Below are 11,890 nucleotides of genomic sequence, written 5' to 3' on the forward strand. Positions count from 1 at the left end.
TCGGTTCTTTCTTCTTCTAAAGAGTAGCCGAAATTATTAGGGTTTCGGACCCTTTATATAGTGCACTAAGGATGCTATGGATAACCCTAATCTTAAATATAGTAATTATCCACCTCCTTTGATTATCCATATATGATAAGTTATTCTAAAAATTCTAGAATAATCTTACATATACCATGCAATTTCTTCCACCACCTTCCCTTGGAAGGTTTTGGATCCTTTTGCTCAACTGTTGAACAATTGCAATTTTAGTCCCTACAAGTTTAATTAATTCCTTTAATCCCAAAATTAATTCCAAATTAATGTCTGATTAAATATTAATTAACAATATGATTACTAATTAATATATTATTTCCATAATATATTAATAAATCATTTATTCCAATTTATTAATCAAATAAAAAAATTCTTTCTCTTCCTCAATTAATCATCATGTCTAGTTGCAAGTGTGAAAACAACCTAAAAGGAGCATGCCACTATCAATTCAAGTACATACCAATTATAGTTATGGGATTAGACACCTAATCCAACAATATTATCTAGAGGATTCCAAAGTACATATGGGAGAAAATGAAAGCCTAAAGTTATAAAAGTTACAAATGACTTCAGTAGCTACACTATCTATAGTGTACTCAACAGATAAAAAAAATATCAGGACTTCAACTCTCAAAGTGATATAACGTAAGGCCCCGATAAAACGCATATAGAATCAAAGTTATGAAAACCATCGATATGGATATACTAAAAAGACTTCAACTTTACCTAAGACTTCGATACATCACAACATATTCGATTCTATAATATCCTCTTTTGTGATGAATATTAAATCTTCAAATACTAGGTAAAGTAGTCACTATATCCATAAAAACTCTTCGAATCTCCATGTACCAACATACAATCTTCCTGATCTCCATCCCATCTTCATTGAAATTTATCTTCCATTTGTTGATCCTTAAAATAATGCTGGTAAGATTCATATTGAGTACATCTCCTTGAAATCTATATGAAAGAAGTATTTCTTCTTTCATCCTTTTTTCATGTCTTTCCCTTGGAAAACAACCCTTTTGGTTTCATCAAAATCTCACCATCTACATAATCATTGATATTCAAATCCTTCCTCAAGGTTGAATTTGGAATATCTGGATTCTTCTTAAAGGCAACCGCTGTCACACCCCAAAACCAAGAACGGCGGAAACGTTCTGGGGCAGAGGACTTCATGTACAGTATCACAACAATGAAAAGTAGTAAACAAGCAACAACATCATCCATTGCATTAATAATATAATTATTATACAAGTGTCCTGTCAAATTTTGATAAACATAAAAGCATAAATCAAAATGAAAGATGAGTCTTGAACAAGCTCCATCTTCCTTTCTCCTTGCATCGGTACCTGTCTATGATGACCTGAGGATACAAGAAATTTTGAAAGAGAGTATCAGCTTTAAAGCTGGTGAGATCATAAGTATTTAGTGTCTTAATTTGTACGTAAGTATTTGTATGTAAGAATTTGTATATGAACTGTAAGTATAAAGAGGTTTGTAAAACAACTGTAAACATTTGAAAAACCCTAGAAATCCCTATGATTCCTATTAGTAATAAAAGGAGTCTTCTACCAAGACTTAACTGTTCTCAATGTAGTCTTCTATCAAGACCTAACTATTCTGAATGTAGTCTTCTACCAAGACCTAATTGTTATGAATGTAGTCTTCTACCAAGACCTAACTATTCTGAATGTAGTCTTCTACCAAGACCAAGCTGCATTAGTATTACCCTTTGGAACAAGGGCAACTAACAATGTTAACTGAAGACATCCGTAGATGTACATTTACCTCTGTTGCTAACAGCTGGGTATAGGAATAGTCAGTCCCCAAATGTATACCTGTAATGGTATCAACCATTGACATCCGTGGATGTGCTTTTACCTCTATAGCTAACAGAGATTCTAGGAATGGTCAGTCCCGCAACGTATCCTTGGGTACTAGGATATTAAATCCAATCTATCTCGTCGATTATGTGATTGAATCACAAGGTAAAGATAAGAATGAGGTTTATATAACAGAATCTATACAAATAAAATGTACTAGTAATTCCTGTAAGTGTACTCATGTACATGTGATCATGTGACCATATCTATGTAATAGTATGGTAAGGTACTGTAATGTTCTAGCTGTAGTGTACGTACTCTCTATCTAGCAAGTATAGTAATATATTGTAATGTTCTAGTTGTAGTGTACGTGCTCTCTATCTAGTAAGTATAGTAATGTACTGTAATGTTATAGCTGTAGTGTACGTGCTCTCTATGTAGCAAGTATAGTAATGTACTGTAATGTTCTAGAAAGTATGACTCATGAATGAACTGACTCATTGTATAGTATTATGTTCTAGTAATAGTTCTAGTATCTTCCTAAACTACCTATATGGTAGCTTACTAGTAATATAACTGGTACGTATGAACATAGATGTATACCCTTGCTACCCAAGGGTATTGGATGAACTGGAAGGGGCTTTATGACTATATATGTACATATGATATATAACTAACATTTAAACGACCTTCAGATGGATATCCGATATCCCACCAGACCACATCTCAAGCGCGAAAAGGAAATAGGGTGGATAGCCTTCCTAAGTCTTTTAAACATTTCTCATATAACTATACATATATAGGCATGCAATTTATAATATAAAAGCATAAAGTAAGTTTTGTAAAACCTTTGAACATAATTATTATCTTAAGAAAAGATCGACTTGATGTCAATCTATAAAACAATTTGAAGTAAAAACAGTTTGAAGTAAAAGCAGTTTGAAGTAAAACGTTTTGATAACAGCTTGGAGTAAAGCAGATCGGCGTAAAATGGTTTGAAATAGGATCATACAGTGTGTAATGAACCGTTTAATAAGTTTTTTTAAACATATAAAACATTTAAGAAAATCATTTGAGGAACCTGTGTGTTAAGAATGGTTAAAGTGAAGTGAATCATTTGAATGCTGCATATTAATCACATGTGATTGATATAATAACTAGCATAATTCTACTTATTAATCACATGTGATTGATACAATAATTAGCGTGATTCTACTTGTATCCCCCCCCCCCCCATAAAACATTTAAAAACATTTATAACATTAGTTAAGGGGTATGAACTCACCTGTAGTAAGTGGATCGGAAGGAAGTGTCGGATAAGTGCTTGGTGTCAAGTGAAGACTTAAACACGCACAAAGATCCTAATAACATATAAGGATATATGTATATACTCAATTAGTTTTTAAAAAACTAATAAACAAATTTAAAACACTCTAAGGCATGTTAAACACTTTATACACGTGTTAAAAAGTCTCAAGGGTTGCATCTAAGTGTTGTAGGGAAAGGCTAGTGTGTTTGGGGTTCAAGGGTAAGTCTTAAAATGAGTTTACTCCCTAAGGATCAACACCCCTTGAGTTTACGGCTGTAAACTCTTGAGTTTACGGCCGTAAACTCCAAATCTTTTGACCATTTGGTGATTTGAAGTCTTCTAGGCTATTCCAAGCATTCCTAGTTCACGAATTAGCCTTAGGAAGTGTTGTTTGGCATCAAAACACTCCTAAAGGGAGTTTACAGTCTAAGGACCATTTCTCATGAGTTTACTACCTTAAACTCATGATTTTACTACCTTAAACTCCTAAGTTTATGGTATTTGGGGTTTTCAAGTCCTTAGTTCAACGATGGCACTAGTCTAGGTTAGATTTAGCCATAAGAACCAAGTATGGGACTTTAAATGGACATTTACCCAGTTTTTGGGGTGTTTACGATTTTGGGGCATCCCTAAACTGTAAACACATAAAATTAGGGGTTTTGGTGCTTTTTCAAGGCTTAAACACAAGAAGGAAGGGTTTAAACATGTCAAGGATTTTCTATACGTCAACTAGGGCTTAGATTTCGGACTTAGGCACACTTTGGTGCCTCTTTATGGTGTTTACAGTCCAAGCATCTATTTGGACCGTGAACACTCATACACTTGTGTTCTTGACAAATTTCCTTGGTATAAACACGCATAGTTAGCTTTAAATGACTCTAGGATAGAAGTACTTACATCAGGAAGCTTGAATTGAGCTAAAAGGCCAAGAACACTTAGTGTGTGTTCTTGGTGTTCTTGGTGCTCTGGAAAATCTAAACAAAAACCGGAAATGAATGGGTGAATAGATGCAGAAACACTAGATTAAGTGTTTTACTAACTTGAAAGGGTTAAAACACTTACAAGATTGAAGATTTGGAATTAAATCTTGGATGATACTTGAGAGAATATTTTTGGAGTTTACTCTTTTGATAATTGGGGAGTAAACTCATGTATAAGCATGAGTTTACGGATTTTTGGATGATTTTTCGACCCAAACATAAAAGTTTGGATGGGTGTTTCTAATACGCGAAGTGTTTGCGGTTTTCAAAAATCAAAACTCGAGACAACACTTTCTTACACCCGTTCGCTTAAAAAAATATTAAAATAATCAAAATAATTTTATATTTCTTAAAAATAAGAAATAATTACATTGAATTATGCTACGAAGTGGTTGACTTTTAGGGTCTGACCGAATGGAAATTTCGGGTTGTCACAACCGCAAACTCAAAGATCACATCCTTTGATAAGATCTCCCATAATCTTTGCCTATGTAACAACCCCTTTTGCATTTCTCTTGCCTTGTCTAGAATTTGATCATCATTAATATCTCCCAAAATCTTCACCAATGTAATAAGATCATTTAAGTTCATCAGTGGAAAATCGAAAATCGTGAAATTAAATGGAGTGTTGTCTGATCTGATAACCTTGTAAAGATAGTTTGGAATTATGCCTTCAAAGATCATACCCTTTGATATCGAAAAAAGATTGATTATCTTTTTTGGTGACCAGACCTCATCTTCGGTTTTCCCAAGCACATCATGAAATTAAATTTTTATGCTTTAAACTCTTCACTATCTTGATAATTTCCAGGTGACTTGAACTGAAAAAATTTGAACATAGAGGGATTAAAAGGAATGTCAAGTTAATTAAAATATGAGTATTCAATCAAGTAACTTCACTTTGGTTGTTTTTCAAATGCATCAACATCTCCATAAGCAACATCCTCTATTTTTTCATAACACTAGACTTTATTAATATCCCCTTTTTTCAAGACCTGGTGGATCATTTGCTCTTCTTCTCATGATGTTATTGAGTTGCTTCATTCATTCTAAGTCTAGCGCATTCTGATTTTTCTTCTCTTCTTCTATTGGTTCAATACAAGCACATTTCCTTTGTTCTCTAAGTCATCTTGAGTAACTAGCTTTACAACCAAAGAACCTAAACCTCCTCCTTTAATATTAATTCCCTTCTTTGACTGCAACTTTGATAACTCAACATTTATGGTCGAAGTTGTTGTTGTTGTTTGAATATGATTCAGTAGAATAGGAGTAGGAATCTAAGAAGAAAACATCTTTCCAACTATAATAGGTTTTTCAAACCTCCAAACTTCGATTAGCCACCCTTATCTCCCCCTTATTACACGAGCATCGGTCGTGGAGCATTTGAACACAATCGAAGTACTAAACTCAATATTGGAGATAGTTAATCTTTGAAAGACTCATCAATTGAAGAAATAGTTGAATTAAGCTTCTCATCATAAATTGAAGGGTTTGAAGAACCAAAAAGCTTCGATAACGTCACTTGAAAATTATTAAGTGAAGTTTCGAGTCCCTTTAATAACTTCCCATCAGACTCGTTTTTGTTACTTAACTCCTGCTTGTATTCGATATTAAACGCACGAATATCTTTGATCAAAGTTCGAGTAACAGACAAAAGAACATCAACATTCTTACGTGCACTTGTGCCAAACCATCAATTTTCTGCACTCATGCTTTTCACGAGCAATATCCTTCACATCATTAAGATCACGTTTGTAAAGAATTCAAATTATTATCGAACCATTGTTGAATATCAGTCACAATTGCTTGAACAGTTTATTTCATATTCCTCTCTTGAAGAACCAACAATGACACTACATTTCTTTTGTTGATAGATGAAGAAGTACTAGCAGTATCATTTACAAATTGTAGAAAGGTGTTGAACTTAGAATTGAGAACCTTATACTAATTCCCATACATAATGATATGATCTTCTACATATTCTTCTTAAGAATCAAAATCAATATCAATAAATTTGACATGTTCTTCTTCAGTGTTGTGAGTTTGGTCTTTATGCGACAACTAGAATAATTTGACTCAAACCAAGTCTAGGGGGTATGGAGTATAAGTGTATCCATGATGATTATCTATGTGACCTTGATGCAATGCTTTTATTTGGAAGTCAAGAAGGTACCATGTGTATGAGTAAAGATAATAAAAACTTGGAATTTCATGATTGACTTAAGCCTTGAAAAGTCCATGCAAATCAAACATAAATAAAATCGCTATAACACAAGAACTCAAATTTGTGCTACAACTTTGAACACTAAAATTTTAAGACCACCATATTTGTGTTACCTATTAACTAAGAACTAAAAACACATCCATAAGAATGCCTCAAGACCGGAATCCTTAGCCCATGGCCCATTAAGGCCGAAATCTCAAGAAAATGAAACCGAAATCACCACCTTGAAGCCTATTAGGACCGAAATCCTCATGTATGGAGTGTATTAAGGGATTTTGGTCATACCTAGACCAAAATCACATTCCTATGGCCAAAAACCTAAAGGGTCAATCATCCTAAAGTGGTATCTAGTGGGGGATTTTTCTATTAGATATTTTGTACGTCAAAGATTTACCTTGGGAGGAAAGATTCAGCATTACCTCTTTTTACCTAGAAATCTAGCATGCACAACACTCAATTATCTAACATATATCCATAATCATTCCTTCCATTTAAACCACGACAGAAGACTCCTTCCATTTACTAGCACTCTTCATTCATCTTCCTTCCATTTCCTTCTACACTCCAGCTTCATATTTCAAAATACTCTCAAGAACAAGCTTGGGTCTTCCCAAAGATCTTCATCATCTAAGTGGTACTTTGAGTTTGGTAAGTAATTTCGACAACCCCTAGTCTTTTTACACATTATTATGTAAATTTCATCCCTATTTACACACAAAATTGTGTGTTAACCTTCTTACGGTATTATAAGCTTCAAGGAGTTCGTAAAGCACATACTAGTGTTTAGGTTCGAAATCTCCCTCGCAACACTTCAAAACATCCACAAGAAACACTCAGCGTGAGCTTCATACCCCCAATTTTTCGAGTTTTTCATTTTTTAGGGGGGGGGGGGATACAATTCAAAATATGTTGGTCTTATGAATATTTATATCCTTCAACTTATTATTTGAATGTGAAAAAATATTTGTATAAGATGTGCTTAACACCATTTTCATTTACATAAAATCATGTTTTACGGGTTTGATGTACAAAGATAACCAAAAATATATGTCATTTTGTGAGTACAAACCATAAGATTTTGGTGGTTTTACTAAAAATAGTTCTTTTAGTAAAAATGGTTATATTTTAGCCACTATTGTTTTAGTGGGTTAAAACCCAAGGATTTATGTTTTGGTAACAAACATCAACATGAGATAAGTTTACAACTTGATATTTATATAAACTTATAAATAGTTTACACAAAACCATACTTTATAACATTTCAATGGTATAAATATTCCATTATACAAGAAAATAGGAGTCGAAGTTCACGTAAATCCGTTAATGCTCTGGTGAGATATATTCACTTCACTGTACCTACCTAGCGTACACCATAAGTCTTGCATTATAAACAGAGTCTTCTAGAGGGAGAGTGAGATAGTTGTGTATAGATGTATACGAGATTGACAACCCCACACCTGAGTTGTTCACTACAGCTAGACGGGGCAGTCTAGGGTGACAAATATCTTACCGATTTTGATGGCTGAAGAACGACGTACTGGCATCACAGTCACAATAGTGTGGTTATAATAACTCACATAGGGTTAACAATACTATCTTGGTTTACGGGAAACTTACACTTCACCGGTTTTATTAAAATATAAAAATGCATACTACATATCAGTACACTAATGTTTACATTTCTGGTCTTAGGGTTTAAGACTACATTTTTCATACATCAGAGAATATTGGTTTTTCTGGGAACATACATTTTACAATTACAAGGAAAAGAAAACAAAGGACATGCATACATTTTTAGTCTTTGGTGTAAAACTCAGAAATCATTTTTATAGAAACTATCAGATTTTCTGGAGATATACAAACCATTTTCAAACAAAGCAAATACAAATATTTTCATACAAATACTCTTATGAACTCACAAACATTCAGTGTTGACTTTTTTTTATTCAAAATCACTTGTATTCTCAGGGAACCAGTAACTAGGTACTTAAGTCTTGAGAATTGGATTGCAATATTTTGGAACTTTTACTTTTCTGTCATTTTTGTGTAATTTATGAACAAATATAGTATGTAAACAATGTAAGTTTGTGTTCTCAATGTGTGTTGTTTGGGTTGCTATGTTTCATTTATATTCAACTGTTATGATACTATACAATGATGTCATCCGCCCCCAGACGTTTCCGTCGTCCTGGTTCGGGGATGTGACACTTTAGATAGAGAAAAGATTAGAGAAGTAATTGATTATTGTATAATAACTTAAAACCTTGTTGAATATAAAGAAGTTGTAGTAGCTTGAATAGTCCAAGTGGCAGGTGTTGATGTTGGTGGTGGTGGTGGAGCTGGCGAAGCACCATTCAAGATATCCTCAGCCATGTTAACATTTGAGTCTTGTTAGATAAATTCTCAGAGATGAATGAAGACCTATCCTCCTCTGTTTTGGATTTAGAATTAGGACCTTCAGGTGGTGTGACAGTAGTCGACTCAAGAACATAAGTCGAAAGTTGTTCATTATTTGTGATATTGTGTCCACATTAGATGTGTTCACAGTGACTGATGGGTTTTGGTCATAAGACATCCTATGTGCTCATACAAACCCTAAAGCTTGGATCTAGGTTTCTCTATTGTACATGCTTTGAATCCAAGACTATAAACCCTAATTCTATCATATGGAAATTGATATTAACATATAATTAGGTTTAAGATATTACCTTGATTGTTATGTAGCAATAACAATCCTAATTCCTCCTTGAATTGACTTTGGAAGGCTTAGAGTCACAAGTGTCACTCCTCTAATGGCTTACAAACACCAAGAGAAAATGGAGAAGTTATAAAGAGAGGGGAGAGGTATAAGAATTCATCTCTAGGACCTCTTGGGAAGAGATACACGAATTCATGAGCCTTAGGGGGTTTTTATAGGTGTACAAATAGGGTTTCAGTCATTATCCTTATCTAGTTGCTTGCTTACCAAGCAACCCATAAGATAATCCTTGAATCCTTATCATAGTCGAATTCTAAGGTATTATCACCTTAAATTCGTCCATCCTATACTTAGGATAATCCTTACCTTTTTTTGTAACTATCACATAATTACAATTCAGCCCCTCTAGTTTAATTAATTACACTTGATCACAAAATTAATTCCTAATTAATTATTGACCAATATTAATTAAACAAATATGATTTCTCCTTTAATATATTATTCTTATAACATATTAATAAATCATAATAACCTCTCTCTCTCTTTATTTATTTCTCCAATCAAATTGCTTTGGTGAAGGCAACCCAACAAGACTATGCACCATCGGGTCAACTACATACCAAAATACTTATGGACTTAGACACTAATCCAACAGTCTCCCACTTGGATAAGTCTAATAACTATTCTGCGCATGACTTCAGATCCTGATCTGCAATCGTAGCTTTCCAAAGTCGTTGTCAACTCTGATCCTATCAGACACGCGTGTCCGTAGATAATGGATCATATATTCCTCCATTCTAGATATCATATGAGATATGATTCCTAATCATTCTCTTTGTGCTATTTCTCGATTCCTGATTTATGACGACTGACTAATTGAACAAATCAAATTAGCCCTAGCCTGGCCGAGCATTTACGTTTGTCATCACTAAATCATCGAGGGGCCCAAAGATATCGCTTTTATCCTTCTTTGGATAAAAGGAACGGATAAAATTTGATACAATGTTTGCTTGCACTTACTTACCGAATCACATACAATAATATGTTTTATAACACCAAGTTACTAGTGCGTTTACATATTATCAATATGCAACCGATTATCAAGATACAACTCACACATCTCGGTTTCAAGAATATAAGATGTTATCGTCTCACCAATCACTCGTGATACAATTCATGGAGTGATCCAAGTGAGCGTGGGTTTAATCCAATGCTCAAATCTTATTCATAAGCACTCATGAACGTTTCAGCAAACATTTACTTATGTCTAATACTCTTTTAGACAATCCACATACCAATTCACGACAGTCTTCATTCATACCTACTTCCAACATATGAACGACTGTGGCCCGTTCGAATAATTTGACTGTTCTTAACCAATTAAATTATTCAGGAAGTCAAAACATGCAAAGTGAAACACAAGAATAATACTACTCCCATATGGTCTCAAAACTTTGAGTATAAATAAAACTCCTTTTCTTTATCACCATATCGATTACTCATTATTTGTCGTTTCGGGTAATCAACTTCTTACTTGAATTACAACACTTATCCCATGCTCCTAGCATGTACACAATGTTTACCTATGGTTCTTACTTTGTGAAATAGATCAAATTGAACACATTTCCAATCATTCTGATTTCACAACTCCAAATCCTTTTTTCATAAGTAAAAGAATATCGAATTCTCGCTACTTATAGAATATGCTAGATTCTAACATTCTATGTAATGATTCTTTCGTAATGCCACTGCTCCAAAGTCACAAATTAGGATAAAACCAAACATTATTTGATTGAATCTTCATATGAGGAATAGATTCAATATCCTTGGTTGGATCGAATTGGATGACTGGTGCAGATGGATTAGACATGACGATTGAGGAGTGCAAGAATTTTTGCATATAGGATTTTAGGGTTAGGGTTCTTAAGAGAATGTAGAAATCAAAAAGTCCAAATTGAACCACCACTAATCCTTTTATAAATGGCATAAAATTTGAATTTGAATCAATAACCAACCATAATGCACCATTTGTAAAGAAGGTAACTGAGGTGACATGTGCTTTATCTACCATGTGTAGACGTAATGAATGTATTTATCGATCAACGACAAAGTATAGTAACCAAACGTCAGCATAGATTAGTTACTTGAACTCTACACGAGAAGATAATAATAACCATATGAAAAATTGAACATCTGCCAAACTTCGATAGTAACCAAGAACCATTCTTCAATTTGTAAGGTTGGTTATCATTCACTAATGAGATTTCAAAATGAAATCATAAACAAACATTGGAGAATCTTGGTACAAGTTATTATTACTTGAAACCTCGAGGATCCCAATGTTATGTGTTCCAAATGAAAAAACAGAATCAAGATAAGAAAATTTTGGATAAAGTGTGATATCAAACATACATTGATATAAAGACAGTAAGATCACGGGCAACGATACTCTTCCTTCGATATCAAGAAAAAAATTGAATTGCTTGTGTGGTTTCTCGTGAATTACATTTGAATACTTGTAAAGAAGTATCAAAGGGCACCTTTTAGCCAAACTCGAAGGTAGCCTTGATTTTCAAACATGTTTGCAACTTAATATATGAGCAAATCAATGTAAGAGAATACTTGAGTGATCAGCGTAGTCAGCATCTGTAACGTCATAAAATTTCCAACCAAAAATTTTCATTTTTACAACCATCAAAACATGAGTAATAAGTTTAGATTCCAAAGTAACAATGTAGTCACAACCGATTACATAACAAAAGATAACAAAATAGTTTCCCCGAGTGTGTGTACGGTCACGCTGGCGCCTTCCCA

The 11,890-nt window shown here is 33.7% G+C and overlaps 1 pseudogene; it reads right to left on the reverse strand.

The window, feature by feature from the left end:
• LOC145036101 (fructose-1,6-bisphosphatase, chloroplastic-like) overlaps positions 1-8,751 on the reverse strand; it is a 42,498-nt pseudogene extending 33,747 nt beyond the window's left edge.
• Between the last annotated feature and the right edge of the window lie 3,139 nt (positions 8,752-11,890).

The sequence above is a fragment of the Lactuca saligna genome, chromosome 3 (assembly GCF_052625555.1).
Source record: "Lactuca saligna cultivar CGN05327 chromosome 3, ASM5262555v1, whole genome shotgun sequence".
In the NCBI taxonomy this organism is placed as follows: domain Eukaryota; kingdom Viridiplantae; phylum Streptophyta; class Magnoliopsida; order Asterales; family Asteraceae; genus Lactuca; species Lactuca saligna.